This window comes from Phalacrocorax aristotelis, chromosome 1, assembly GCF_949628215.1.
Source record: "Phalacrocorax aristotelis chromosome 1, bGulAri2.1, whole genome shotgun sequence".
Lineage (NCBI taxonomy): Eukaryota > Metazoa > Chordata > Aves > Suliformes > Phalacrocoracidae > Phalacrocorax > Phalacrocorax aristotelis.
This window is the reverse complement of record NC_134276.1, coordinates 147,943,241-147,954,789: the sequence shown is the minus strand read 5'-3', so window position 1 is coordinate 147,954,789 and position 11,549 is coordinate 147,943,241.

Below are 11,549 nucleotides of genomic sequence, written 5' to 3'. Positions count from 1 at the left end.
TAAAGCATGTCAGGTGTAACCTATGGTAGATGCTTTTCTTTTAGAAAAATACCTTAAAAATCTCAGAACTGTATTTGAGCTTGTACATGCAATCAACCTTAGGCTGCAAGTAGAATTTGTCTCAAGGTACTTTCAGCACAATTTCCACCTTACAAGCATTAAAGCCCCTAACAAGGTCTGGAATTTCCATTCCATGGAAAATTTCAGTTTTTCTACAATAGTACAAGAATTTTACATTTTCTACTTCTCTAGACTGGAGATTCCAAAATAGATACTGATCTGGGAGTGCTATGTGTTTGGGTGTTTTTTGTTTTGTTTTATTTTGTGTGTGTGTGGTTTGTGGGTTTTTGTGGGCTTTTACATTTTGATTAAAGCACTTAGTTATCCCTAATATTAGAATACTTTCATTTTTTTTACCCATCCAAATCCATTTTCTCTGATGAAGTTCTACATTGAATGACACTTTTCCATTATAGTATACACTCACAGGGAGATGTGGAGTTCAGCAGTCTAATCCCCCTTTTTAATCCAGCTGAATTCATTCTCCCAAAATACATCTGAATCATATAATTCCTATAAGAAACCAATCATCTCTTTTTTTGCTAGGCATTCTACATTGCACAAAGACATCGACGAAGATGGAGAGCATTGGGAAGGTCAGTCTCCAGTGTTAGTTCAATATTGGTCCACACACAGATTTCTTCTCTCTGCAATGTTTCTGTGGTACAGTTTTTCTCAGACCTTTGATGATCTAGTTAGCAATAAATGGACATCAGTTCTCTTCCCTCAAACAAGTGTATGGTTTATCTTGAATGAATTGTTCTCCAGATAAAAGGATACAGAAGAGAAATATACAAATGGTACAGTTACTAAAAGTCAGGTTTTTTCCTTTTCTTTAATTGCTTGCAGCAACTACTATAGGCTATATACTAATATACTATTTCAGTAGTGAAAAAAAATTAATAGTCCAAAACCATCACATTGACTTCATAGTGACTATGTGCAGGGAGTAGACATTGCTTACTGAAAATGGCTCTCTGGGTGAGATATTATAGCGAATTAATATTTCTAAGCAGCAGAAATACATAGCATGATAAAAGAAAGGCATTACACTCTAAATAAGAGAGATGGAGAGTATCATCATTAGTCTGGAATGCACAAATTATCATGGCATCCCATAACTACTACTGTATGGAAGCTTCACCGATGAGGTCTTTGCAAGAGTCTGATTTTTGGTTTTGGTTTGGTTTTTTTTTTTTAATAAAAAAACTCCACAAGCTTTGCAAGCAAAAGTGATAACTTTTCTTGAGCTGAGCGACAAAGTTGGAGGAAATTATGTTGAACTACAGAAAAATATTTTCCCGACAAATCTGTTGATAAATTGATAAATTCTTCCTACAGGGCTTGTCACAGATATGACAGCACTACTACTGTTTTAAACTGTATCAGTTCAAAACCTGTCCTGCCAAATGTATTACTAGATTCCCAATATTTGATATTTCATTTAAGTCTGTTATAAGTAGTTTCAAAATGAGGGAGCTTTAACCATGATTTGTGTTACGTTTCGCATGATTTCAGTCTTCACGTTACAACACCCCCTACCCCCCAACCCCATGTTCTACAAAAACTATTAATAAGTGCATGGCATATTGCTGGGGTTTTCTGAATTAGCTGGTGAATAAGCAAAACTTCAAAAGAAGATATTTTGCTTTATAGCAAATGCTTTGTAAGTTTATTTGCCAAGTGTAGTTGATCTGTAATTATTTATGATAAAACGTTAAGCAAGACTTAACCGAACATTCCTCAGTGTAGTTTGCACAATTCAGAAGCAAGATAGTGGAATTACCACCTACTGTTCTCAGTTGTAGTTGCGCACATTTATTCTATGCCTGCTTTAGTCTTTAAGGTCTTAGCGGCTACAGCACTCTGCTGTTAAATTGTGATATTCAAATGGAAACTGAGCCTGTCGTATTCAGAAGGAGGCAAGGTTTACAGATGTTGTTTTACACAAAGTAGCTATTCTGAACGATGATAACTCTTAAAAGATGTTACATATTAGTACATCATGTGTAATTCTGGGTAATTTAGCTAAAGTCAATAATCACAACTTGAGAGGTGAATTTTGTCCTGATTTGCAGGATAAATAAGAACTGCTAGGAAGCTTTCATGTCTACCCATTTTCCTATTTTTCTGCTTGTGGAAATAAAGATGGGATGTTCAGGTGTCTAAACACAAATGTCTCATGCTATTCTAGGTGCTACAGGCCATAAAGGACACCTACATATAGATGGCATATGCCCTAGCACAAACTGAATACCTGTGTTCTTCCATACTGGGAGCTCAGGAGATGCAGGGTACCTTAAGGTGACTAAAATGATGCTAAAACCACATCTAGGCAGTTGAATCCAACCCCAAGTTTCTAACTGTGCTTATCAGAGCAGGCGTCTTAAAGGTGGGCTCCTGAGCCCAAGATCTTTTCAACAAAATATCTGCATGCCTGCATATCAAATGTTTGGGAAAAGGTGCAACTTGGTTTTAGAATAGATGTACAGGTGCCTGATTTTATATGCTCATTCTAAATTCCTTCAATGCCTGCTCTCATATTAATTTACAATTTCTTCTGAAGGAAGCTGACTTATAATTTTTTTTTCCTTTTTTTTTCGCATTTTATTAACACCAAAGGGTTTATGTCCCTGGGTTGGACACGAAACCTTCAGCCCAAGGAGGCTGCCCTTGCAGGAAGCACAGCATCCATTTTGTTCCTTGATTACCCTTGTGCTATCCCAGTAGAAAGGGAAACTTATTTGGCCCTCATCTTTGAAATGTAGTTAAGGCAAGGCAAGATAAGTAATATGGCTTGCCAAAGTTTGTATGTGTAATGGATTGTAACCAAGGTCCCCTGACACTGAGTTTGTGGCTTAACCACAAGACTGTTGCCTTCTATTAAAGAAATGTTAACCTCAGAGAAGTAGTCTATAAGCTTTATTATCTTTCAAAGTCTGGCTTAATGAGCTGTGGTGTCTGATTTTCAGTAAAGAGAAAGGCACCATGGAAGAGACTGCAAAGCAGCAAGAGACATGAGTTAAATACTGCTTTCCCTTTGTTTCTTCTTGGTGGGTAGAAATGGTTAGATGAGGTGCTTATCTGAGGTAGAGTATTTCCTCAAGCATTTTTCACATCTCATCTCTCATCCTGTATCCATCTTGCTGATCACTGGCCAATCAATATTCTTATAACAAGTAACAGAAGTCTAGAATATTAAAGTAAAATAATCCGTAAAGATAAGGAAAGTGTCCTTATGATTGGAACTGACTGTTATCCACCATTAATATGAGGTCCTTATAGGCACTGAGGGTAACTACTTATGGTCTAGGTTTTGATGACTGCTCTCTTCAGCCCTCTTAGTTTCACCAACTTGAGCAAAGCTGTTCTGCCTCAGAAGCCAGAGAAGCCCATGAGGAGACACAAGTGACTGAGAGTTGGCACAGTTTACTTACTATTAAGAAAACATATTTTAACATTCTTCATCAAATATAGCGTTACCTAAAATGGGCTTGCCCTCTAGTGTCAGGAAACCTCAAAAATGATCTCACTTTTGTTGTTACTGTCTCAAGAAAGATTCTTTCCTATTTCAAGTGGTGGAGCTGCTGCTTTGCAATCTGTGAGTTGCCAGATCAAACCTAAGCAGAGCCAACACGTCAGAGAGGGTGAGTCCTCAGACAGTGGCTAGCAAGTACTTCAAGGCTTTACCATTTTACCAGACTGGTGTTTACTGTTATTTTCAAAAATCTCTTTAAAAAGTCCTTAAGTGAGGAAAAACACCAGAACATGAGTCTGTCTGATATTTGTGTGATCAAAACCCAGTTAGTACCAGGTTTAAGTCTCCTGGTGTAGAAAAGATGCCATACTAAGACTGGCAATAAATGAGATAGAGGACTTTAGGGGACATTGATGCACAGTGACATGCTATAAAAACCTAGGAATATGATGATATTACAGTCTTTTACTCAACAAGCCGTAAACAGGCCCCCTGTCTTCAACCCCAGCTTTTCCTTGACTAGAAAGAGAGCAAATCCAAAACTGCCAGAGCTGATGAGAGAAGGTATCAGACCTTCAGGTTTCTTCAGTTAGAGCAGACACAAGATGCTTCATCGCAGATTTTGTGGTACAGAATGAACGAGAGCCCTGGCAGATTGTACTTTCTCAATTCTGCAGTACTGCAGAGCAGGTGGGAATAGGACAAGCACGAGAAAGCAGGTTCTTTGCTTCATGGGCTGGCAGTAGGGGTGATAATCTGAAGGCCAGGGCCAGAAGGGCTACATGACTCTTATACCATGCAAAAGAGCACAGAAAACATGGCTGAAGACCAAAACTTGTGTAAAAAGATTTGTGTCCCAGCCTTGACTTCTGTGAATTTTTCTTTGTAGACTGCACAGTTACCATGAGTTCACTGGCTGGACTGAGCTTTGGCTCTGTGCAAAGAATTGAGTGGAGAAAAAGGTGTTGCAGCAAGTGATAGACGAAGAAGGTAGCCAAATAAATGAGAGTCCTAAGGTGACAGAGTTAATGAGCTGCTGTTTTCTGTAGGCTTCCAACAAAAGGAATGAGAGAGGAGGTGTAGGAGATCAATTCCAGTGAAGGATGGTCTGCACTTTCTGTACTATCTTTGTTAGTTTGTCTCCATTGGGCCTCTGTATTTCCAGCTTACCAGTCAGTCACTCCTCCTGCCCTTTCCCTTGTGGTACTTTCTGCCTGTCAGGTAGTGTGTGTGAGGGTCTTTGGAAAGGCCATGACCAGCAGCTGATGATAAATTCCCAACACCTGGGTTCCCATGAAACCACAGGATGGATATTAAGAGTGTTGGACAGTATGTGTGTGATTAATAGTATATTTTCCAAAATGGCAGTGAACGTCATTATAGGGGAGGAAATGAATGTTACAAATCCATTTGCAAATGAATAGAGTCTGACAAACCGAGACATGAAATTTGGGAGAAGAAATAGGAAGATTAGAAAACATTTTAAGTCTTGTGATGCAGTCTTATTTCAGACAGGATGTACTTCTTCATCTTAAAAAAAAGCTTCTAATTTCAAATTATCACTTAAAATGTTATCTTCAAGTGAAAGACAGAAAACTTTCACAGGCAAAAAAAAGTTTTTTGAAACCTTATAATAGGTTACAACTAAATGTTTAAGGTTGAACGAAGTGGTGCAGAAGAACAATGTTTCACGGAAGTTGCAGAAATAAGGGAGATGAGTTCACATTTTGGTGTGCTTCACGCTGCTTTGATATAATGCATTGTCAGAACAATGCTGGTCTGTGGAGCGAGCAGGGCTTATGGTAGGGAAGGTCACAAGAAAATGATGTTTTATACTCCATAAGGTAGGCAAAGATCTGACCCAAACCCCTGGATTCCAGCTCTTCCCTTTTCATCCTTCCTTCTCATTTTCCTCTTCCTTATCTGTCTTCCTCCTTTCTGAAAATCCCCCAATGTTTCAAAGCTTCAATATCTACTTTTGTTTAGTCTATTTTAGCTATAAGTTTTGAAATTTGACAGTTATTTGAGAATGAGGAAAAACATATGCTATATTAATAAGCATTGTTGGCCAGAAAAAAAGATAAATGCTTCATAAGAAACTAACACATTTCAGATTTTTAACAAAAAAAAATCAAGTCTTCTCATGAAACAAGCTCTTAAGAATGTGAAGCCGTAGTCTGTAATTTAATTTGGATAATTTCTGATCAGCTCATTTTGCTCATGGCAAAACATTGCCATACAATGTAAAAACATAAAAATATATTTCTCATAGAATCTCATTAAATATCTGCTGTTGCATCAACGTGTTTGGCTTAATGTGAAATTCTCAAGTAATCAAAATTATGATACCTAAACAAAATATTTTTATCTCTCTGAAATTAATCACCTCAGAGTTGAAAGGATCAGTATAGACTTCTCTAGCTTTAAACCAAAAAATATTCTAAACCAGCATGTACCTGCATTTTTTTTAATGGAATTACATTTTTGTATTGGAAAATGGTTCTGTAAAATAATTTTTTTTAGACCAGTTCTGCTTATGAGCTTATCATTGACTAGACTGAGGCCTGTGAAGGGGAGAGAACAGCAGGAGGCCTGGTTCATTTGCGTCAAGGTTGTGCTACAAGACGTCCATGATGCCTGTTTGTTTGCCTAAGATGTGAATACACCTCTACAGTCAGTCTGAAATGTCTAGTGCAATAAATTAAAACAAAGCAACAAGCTGAATCTGAACCAAGTTTTCTTTACCCATATTATCTGTTCTTACCACTCCTGTAGTAGTAATGAGCACTATTACCATGCAAGTTTTAAATTAAATTAAGATATTAATTTAAAACTAGTTATTTTCGCTGTGACTGCATGAAATTTGTCATCTTCTTTTTTCTGAGTGGGTTAGTATTTAACGTAGGGATGTCTCCCCTGTCAAGTTCTTGTTTTAGAAATATATATTTCTAATTCCTTAGCTTTTTATTTATGATCTTGCTACATTTTTTTATCTGTCCATGTTTGTTTATTTTTTATTTGACATTCAATGAATTAACTCTAGCTCTGTCTTTTTAATACTGGCTGATGTTTTATAACATATTGATTCTCAATATTTTAAACTGACCCACTGTTGATATGAGGATCACACTAGGAAGTAAGATGTTTACATCTCACTATGAATAGCAGATAAATGAAATAATAAAGGCTGTCAAAAGCTGAGAAATAAAGTACACTGGGCTCTTGTTTGTTCTCAAGGATATATGGGTGTGCAGCTCAGAGCTAGTAAACTTCAGAATTCAAGGCAAGTAGTTATGGACTCCAGTTTTACCTTTAATTCTTTTTTTTTGTTTTTATAAAAGAAAAATAATGCCACTTTCCACGACTATAATTTACCCACAATGTTGCATGAAAATAGTGACTTCACCAGTGATTTTCTCCTATAATTTTCCAGGTATTTCCTTTATAAATAATCCATGTTCTAATAAGCACATAAATATAACAAACTTAACTTTCTTTCCTTGTTGTATTTGATCCTATTGACTAATTAGAGACTTAGAATATGCAGAGATATTGACACAGATTTTTACTTGTTTCACTTACAATTTTTTCCCATATAAAAGCATTTTTTAAACTCTCCTTTTAAATTGCAACCATTTCTTATTGAGCTTAATTCCTTCTGGTATTTACTGCAGTAACATTAATCATGATGAACTCATCTGGTATTTAATTTTGATGCAATTTCAGTATATACTATTTCTGAAATAAAATAGTTATTTTGTAGACAGTGAAAAATTATTTACTGATTATAGCACAACTGTGTGTGTGTGTAGATATAGATATATTGTATACATTAACGGTGACATGTAATTTAAATCTGCACATTTTGCATTATTCAGTAGTTGGATGCCAGCTGCTTTTCTTTTGTACTTTGTGATTAATTTCATTGTTGGTAGATTTTATGTTTCTGAAGAGTCTTTCACAGAACCTACACAGGATTCAATGAAGAGAATATGAATACCCAGTTGTCAGTGGTGTTTTAGCCTGATCTACAGCACTAAAGTTCAATGGTCAGAGTTATAGGATAATGAGGGAGGAAGAAAAAAAATGAACTGTAGTATTATTTTCAAAGAATACTTGATTGACTTTTATCACATAACTAAAAAGAATTAATCCTCCCCATCACCCTTTTAAAATTTCCACTGCAATAGTTTGTCTACTTAATGGAAACAAATGCAAGGTAGGGGAGTGCTTTGTCCGAATTTGCATGTGTGTTTTTCCATGCAATGGGAGAGGCATCTTCAACTCTGAAAAGCACATAGTTGCTGTGTGCTTTTAAGGAGTTTAAATGCTGGAGTTTTCAAGCCTTTTTTGTATATTGCATTCTTGCTTGATCAGGACAGCTTGAAACAAGTGCATGTGGAAACAAAAAGCAAGAAGTAGTAAGCATGCAAAAAAAAAAAATCTCAGCTCTCAACTGCTACTAGCAATTATGAGTTCTGAAGTTCTGTCTTTTGTGTTTATTTTTGAAAGCAATTCAATAAACTACAAAATTTTGGAACACTTTAGTCGGGGAAGTTGCAGATAGAATTTATACTACATTTCTCAAAAGACGTAAATTCCCCTTTTTTGTAAAGCATTAAGTCCCTCCCTTAATTAAGCCTTCTGGGGTTTAAATGTGTTGATCTCATTTTAAACTGAGCTCAGCACAATTAGACACACTGAGAAGATAGCAGATAATCAGCACATACAAAAACATTTCAGACATAAATGCTTTATCCTGCCAGGCCTAAAATTACTATTTCAGAGGTTTTTGTTTTTTTTTTTTATTGGGGGGAAGAGGGGGAGGAGAGAGAGAGAAAGAAAAAAATTGATTATTTTCAGCTCGTCATACATCTCATTTGTAGTGGGTCAGACCTTCCCCATTCACAATTACCACTAGTTAATCTTATCAGAGAAAAATTCAATTACATTTATCAAGGTTATTCCATACACTCAAGTTATTGCCTCAGAAAAATCGGGTTTCAGTGTTAAGAATGTTGGCATTGTGTATGTGTATGGGGTTTGGCTTCCCCCTCACCCCCCCATCTTTAAAAAATAAATAATTAAATCCTGCTTTTACACTGACGTTACTAATATATAGTTATAATAAAGTAATATTTGACAGCTTTGTAAAAGGGATCATTAATACATAGGTTATGGAAGTTTAGGAGGGAGGCTCATAACTGTTAATAGACTTCAATTCTCAGCCTACACTGACATTTTAAAAAATCTAGTTTCAAATTTGATAACAGATTACCAGCTAGGCTGGGAGCCAGCCACCTGATTAAGGCAATTTAAATGCTTGCAAAGTGGTGAGATTAAAATCAAATAAGTGCCGATTTTTTCCCTGCTTCACTTATCTTTCCCTGGATTCGTTCCTTAACTACCAGGTGGCAGAGGACTCTGGGTAATTTTCCTCTGCGCCAATTACCCCAGGATGGTTTTTAGGGTGAAGCAGAATAATTACTGCACTATCAATCCAAAATGGGCTGCTTAATGTGTTTAAGAGAGATTTTGAGCCTTAGCAGGGAGGCTGCCTGAAGCGTGCTATGCTTGTGGTGCCAAAGCCCGCTCGGCCTGCTCGGGTAGTTAACTGTTCGCAGAGAAGGCAGCACACACCCAAGGTGAAAGAAAACAAGGAAAACTCCTGGGAAGCTGTGGGAAAGTTAATGAGCTGCTTCCAACGCGTGGCAGGCTGTAGTTGCAGGTGGCTGACAAAGCTAGGCAGGTTAAGAAAATAATATTTATCATCCAGCTGCCAGGACCATCTTTATCAAAAGTCTTTCTAAAATCCATACAACACCTAGAAAAATGGGTTTGAAACAACAACAAACAGCAGCAAAAAAATGCAGGTGGGTGGAGAAAACGTGGAGAAAAATGCAGTCAATGAAGCAGCATATCCTTGATGGGTCATTTGCAAAGCTTTGTAGGGAAGCTGATCTGATATGAGGACACATTGATTTTAACTCCCCCCCCCAAGTAGGAGGTAGGATGGGCTTGTGATTACGGAGGAGAAGGGGAGAGCTAGGGCTGATGTGGGCTGTGCAATGGGACTCCGGTGTGCCTGGTGAGCACCAGCCCGCTTGTAAAGGTCTGCCGAGGGAGGGGGTGCCTGGCTGAAGCCTGGCTCCTGCTCGCTTCCGCACAGCTACATCCGCCCATTGGTTTTAATTGGTGCTGCGCTGTAGAACGAGGTGCTCTCCAGATGCTCCCCCACTGACACTCTCTAGATGGGAGCCAGCTACCCTCCCCCTAATTCTGGGACTGCTAGCAAAAAATTTGGCAGTAATTCCCCTGCTTTACAGCTTTCTCCCTGCACAACACAGAGAAAGTAACACTTGGCTAAGCCACGGTATAAGAAATAACTCATTAATTATTGGTTCATTAAAGCATTTGAAGATCATTGGAGGAAAGGCAATACTGAAAAGCTCAAGTGTGAGGTGAAGAAGCATTATGTTCTGTTACCAAACTGGTGTGCAGTGGGGGAGGGATGGAAGAGGGGAGCAGGGCTTAAGCTCAGCTGAGACTCTGAAATGACATTACTAAATAGTATACTGTAGCAGCCACAAATTAAGTATTATCTTCCATCTGGTGACTATGCACTGGATTTCTTTAATTATTATTATCTGAATATAAATTGTGAGTTTTAGCCAAGAATTCTGGAAGCTTGTCCTTAGAAACAGAGAGATAATTAAAAAAAGAATCATTATATTTGTGAAGGGGTTGCTGCTGTTGCTTGCTTTTCAGTGATTTGCTTACACAGTTTTCCATATGATCTCTACCTACTTAATGTACAGAGCTTTTTTTATTATTTAATGAAAAATTGATTTGTGATTTTGCTTAGCAGATGGTTTGGGTAATGCAAGTTAAAACGTTCAATTTTAAAGAGAAAGTCTCTATTCTGAAATTGTTTCAAGGTGCTGAGTGACCTCAAGTGGACTTCAAACATATCTAAAAATCACCAGATATTTCATGAAGACGTTGATATCTGCCAGGAACACAGGATATGGGTGTGCATGTGCATTTGTGACTGGGGCACTGTAGCTTATGGGTTCGTACTACAGTCCAATTTCCCATGCAAAACTGATTTACCTGTGTACCCACCCTCCGCTGCCTTTCTCTAGTAGAACAGTGCCCTCCCAGGAACAGGAAGAGTGGATGGAAGGAAGATCAGCTCCATGATTTAGATGCCAATTTTTAAGCTGACCCTGTTTGAAATCACAGTATTCTCACCTGCCACAGAAAACCTGTTCACGTCCATCTCGCCAGATGTGACAGTTTATGCAGAAGTGTGTCTTGTAAGACACATGCAATCCATTTAAAGACTATCACATGAAACCATATTTACTTCAGAGGCCTGTAATAATTACACCTTCACTTGAAAAATCCCCAGGACTTTTGCTGCTGTGCCACAGATTTATACTCAAACATTTTCATTTGATGCGCAAAGTGTGAAGTACTCTTTAGTGGCAAGACAATTATCTGATTCTACTAATAAATGAATGCACTAGTAGTCATTTTTAATTGAACAATTATAGGATATTGCACTGTCAGTTGATTATAGAAGTCATTTCATAAATGTCAAAAATCTCTTTAAACGAATTATGGAGCTCCAAAATAACTCCGGCAATCAGCCAGCAATAACACAATAATCTGTTTACCCTGTTGTCAGGCAAACTACCGCCATTTTTTTTTTCCTTTTGAGGGGGGACTGAATCTTAAGGATTATACTCCTGCTCAGGCTGTGGCAGCTACTGAAGTTTTGATTAATAGAGATTATGAGTGTTGTCAAGTGCTCTGACATGTATTAAATAGCAAGAGAAATTAAAGTTGTTTTAGAAAGATGTCAATAGCAAACAGTAGGACAGATCTCTTCTTTGAGCAAAGAAGGTGGAAGTCTGAGAGGTGCTCCTAACATGTTCCTATTTGCAGATGCGTCAGCTGGCTTCAATTTTTATTTTGGTGTTGAACACAAATACTACTTGTTTTT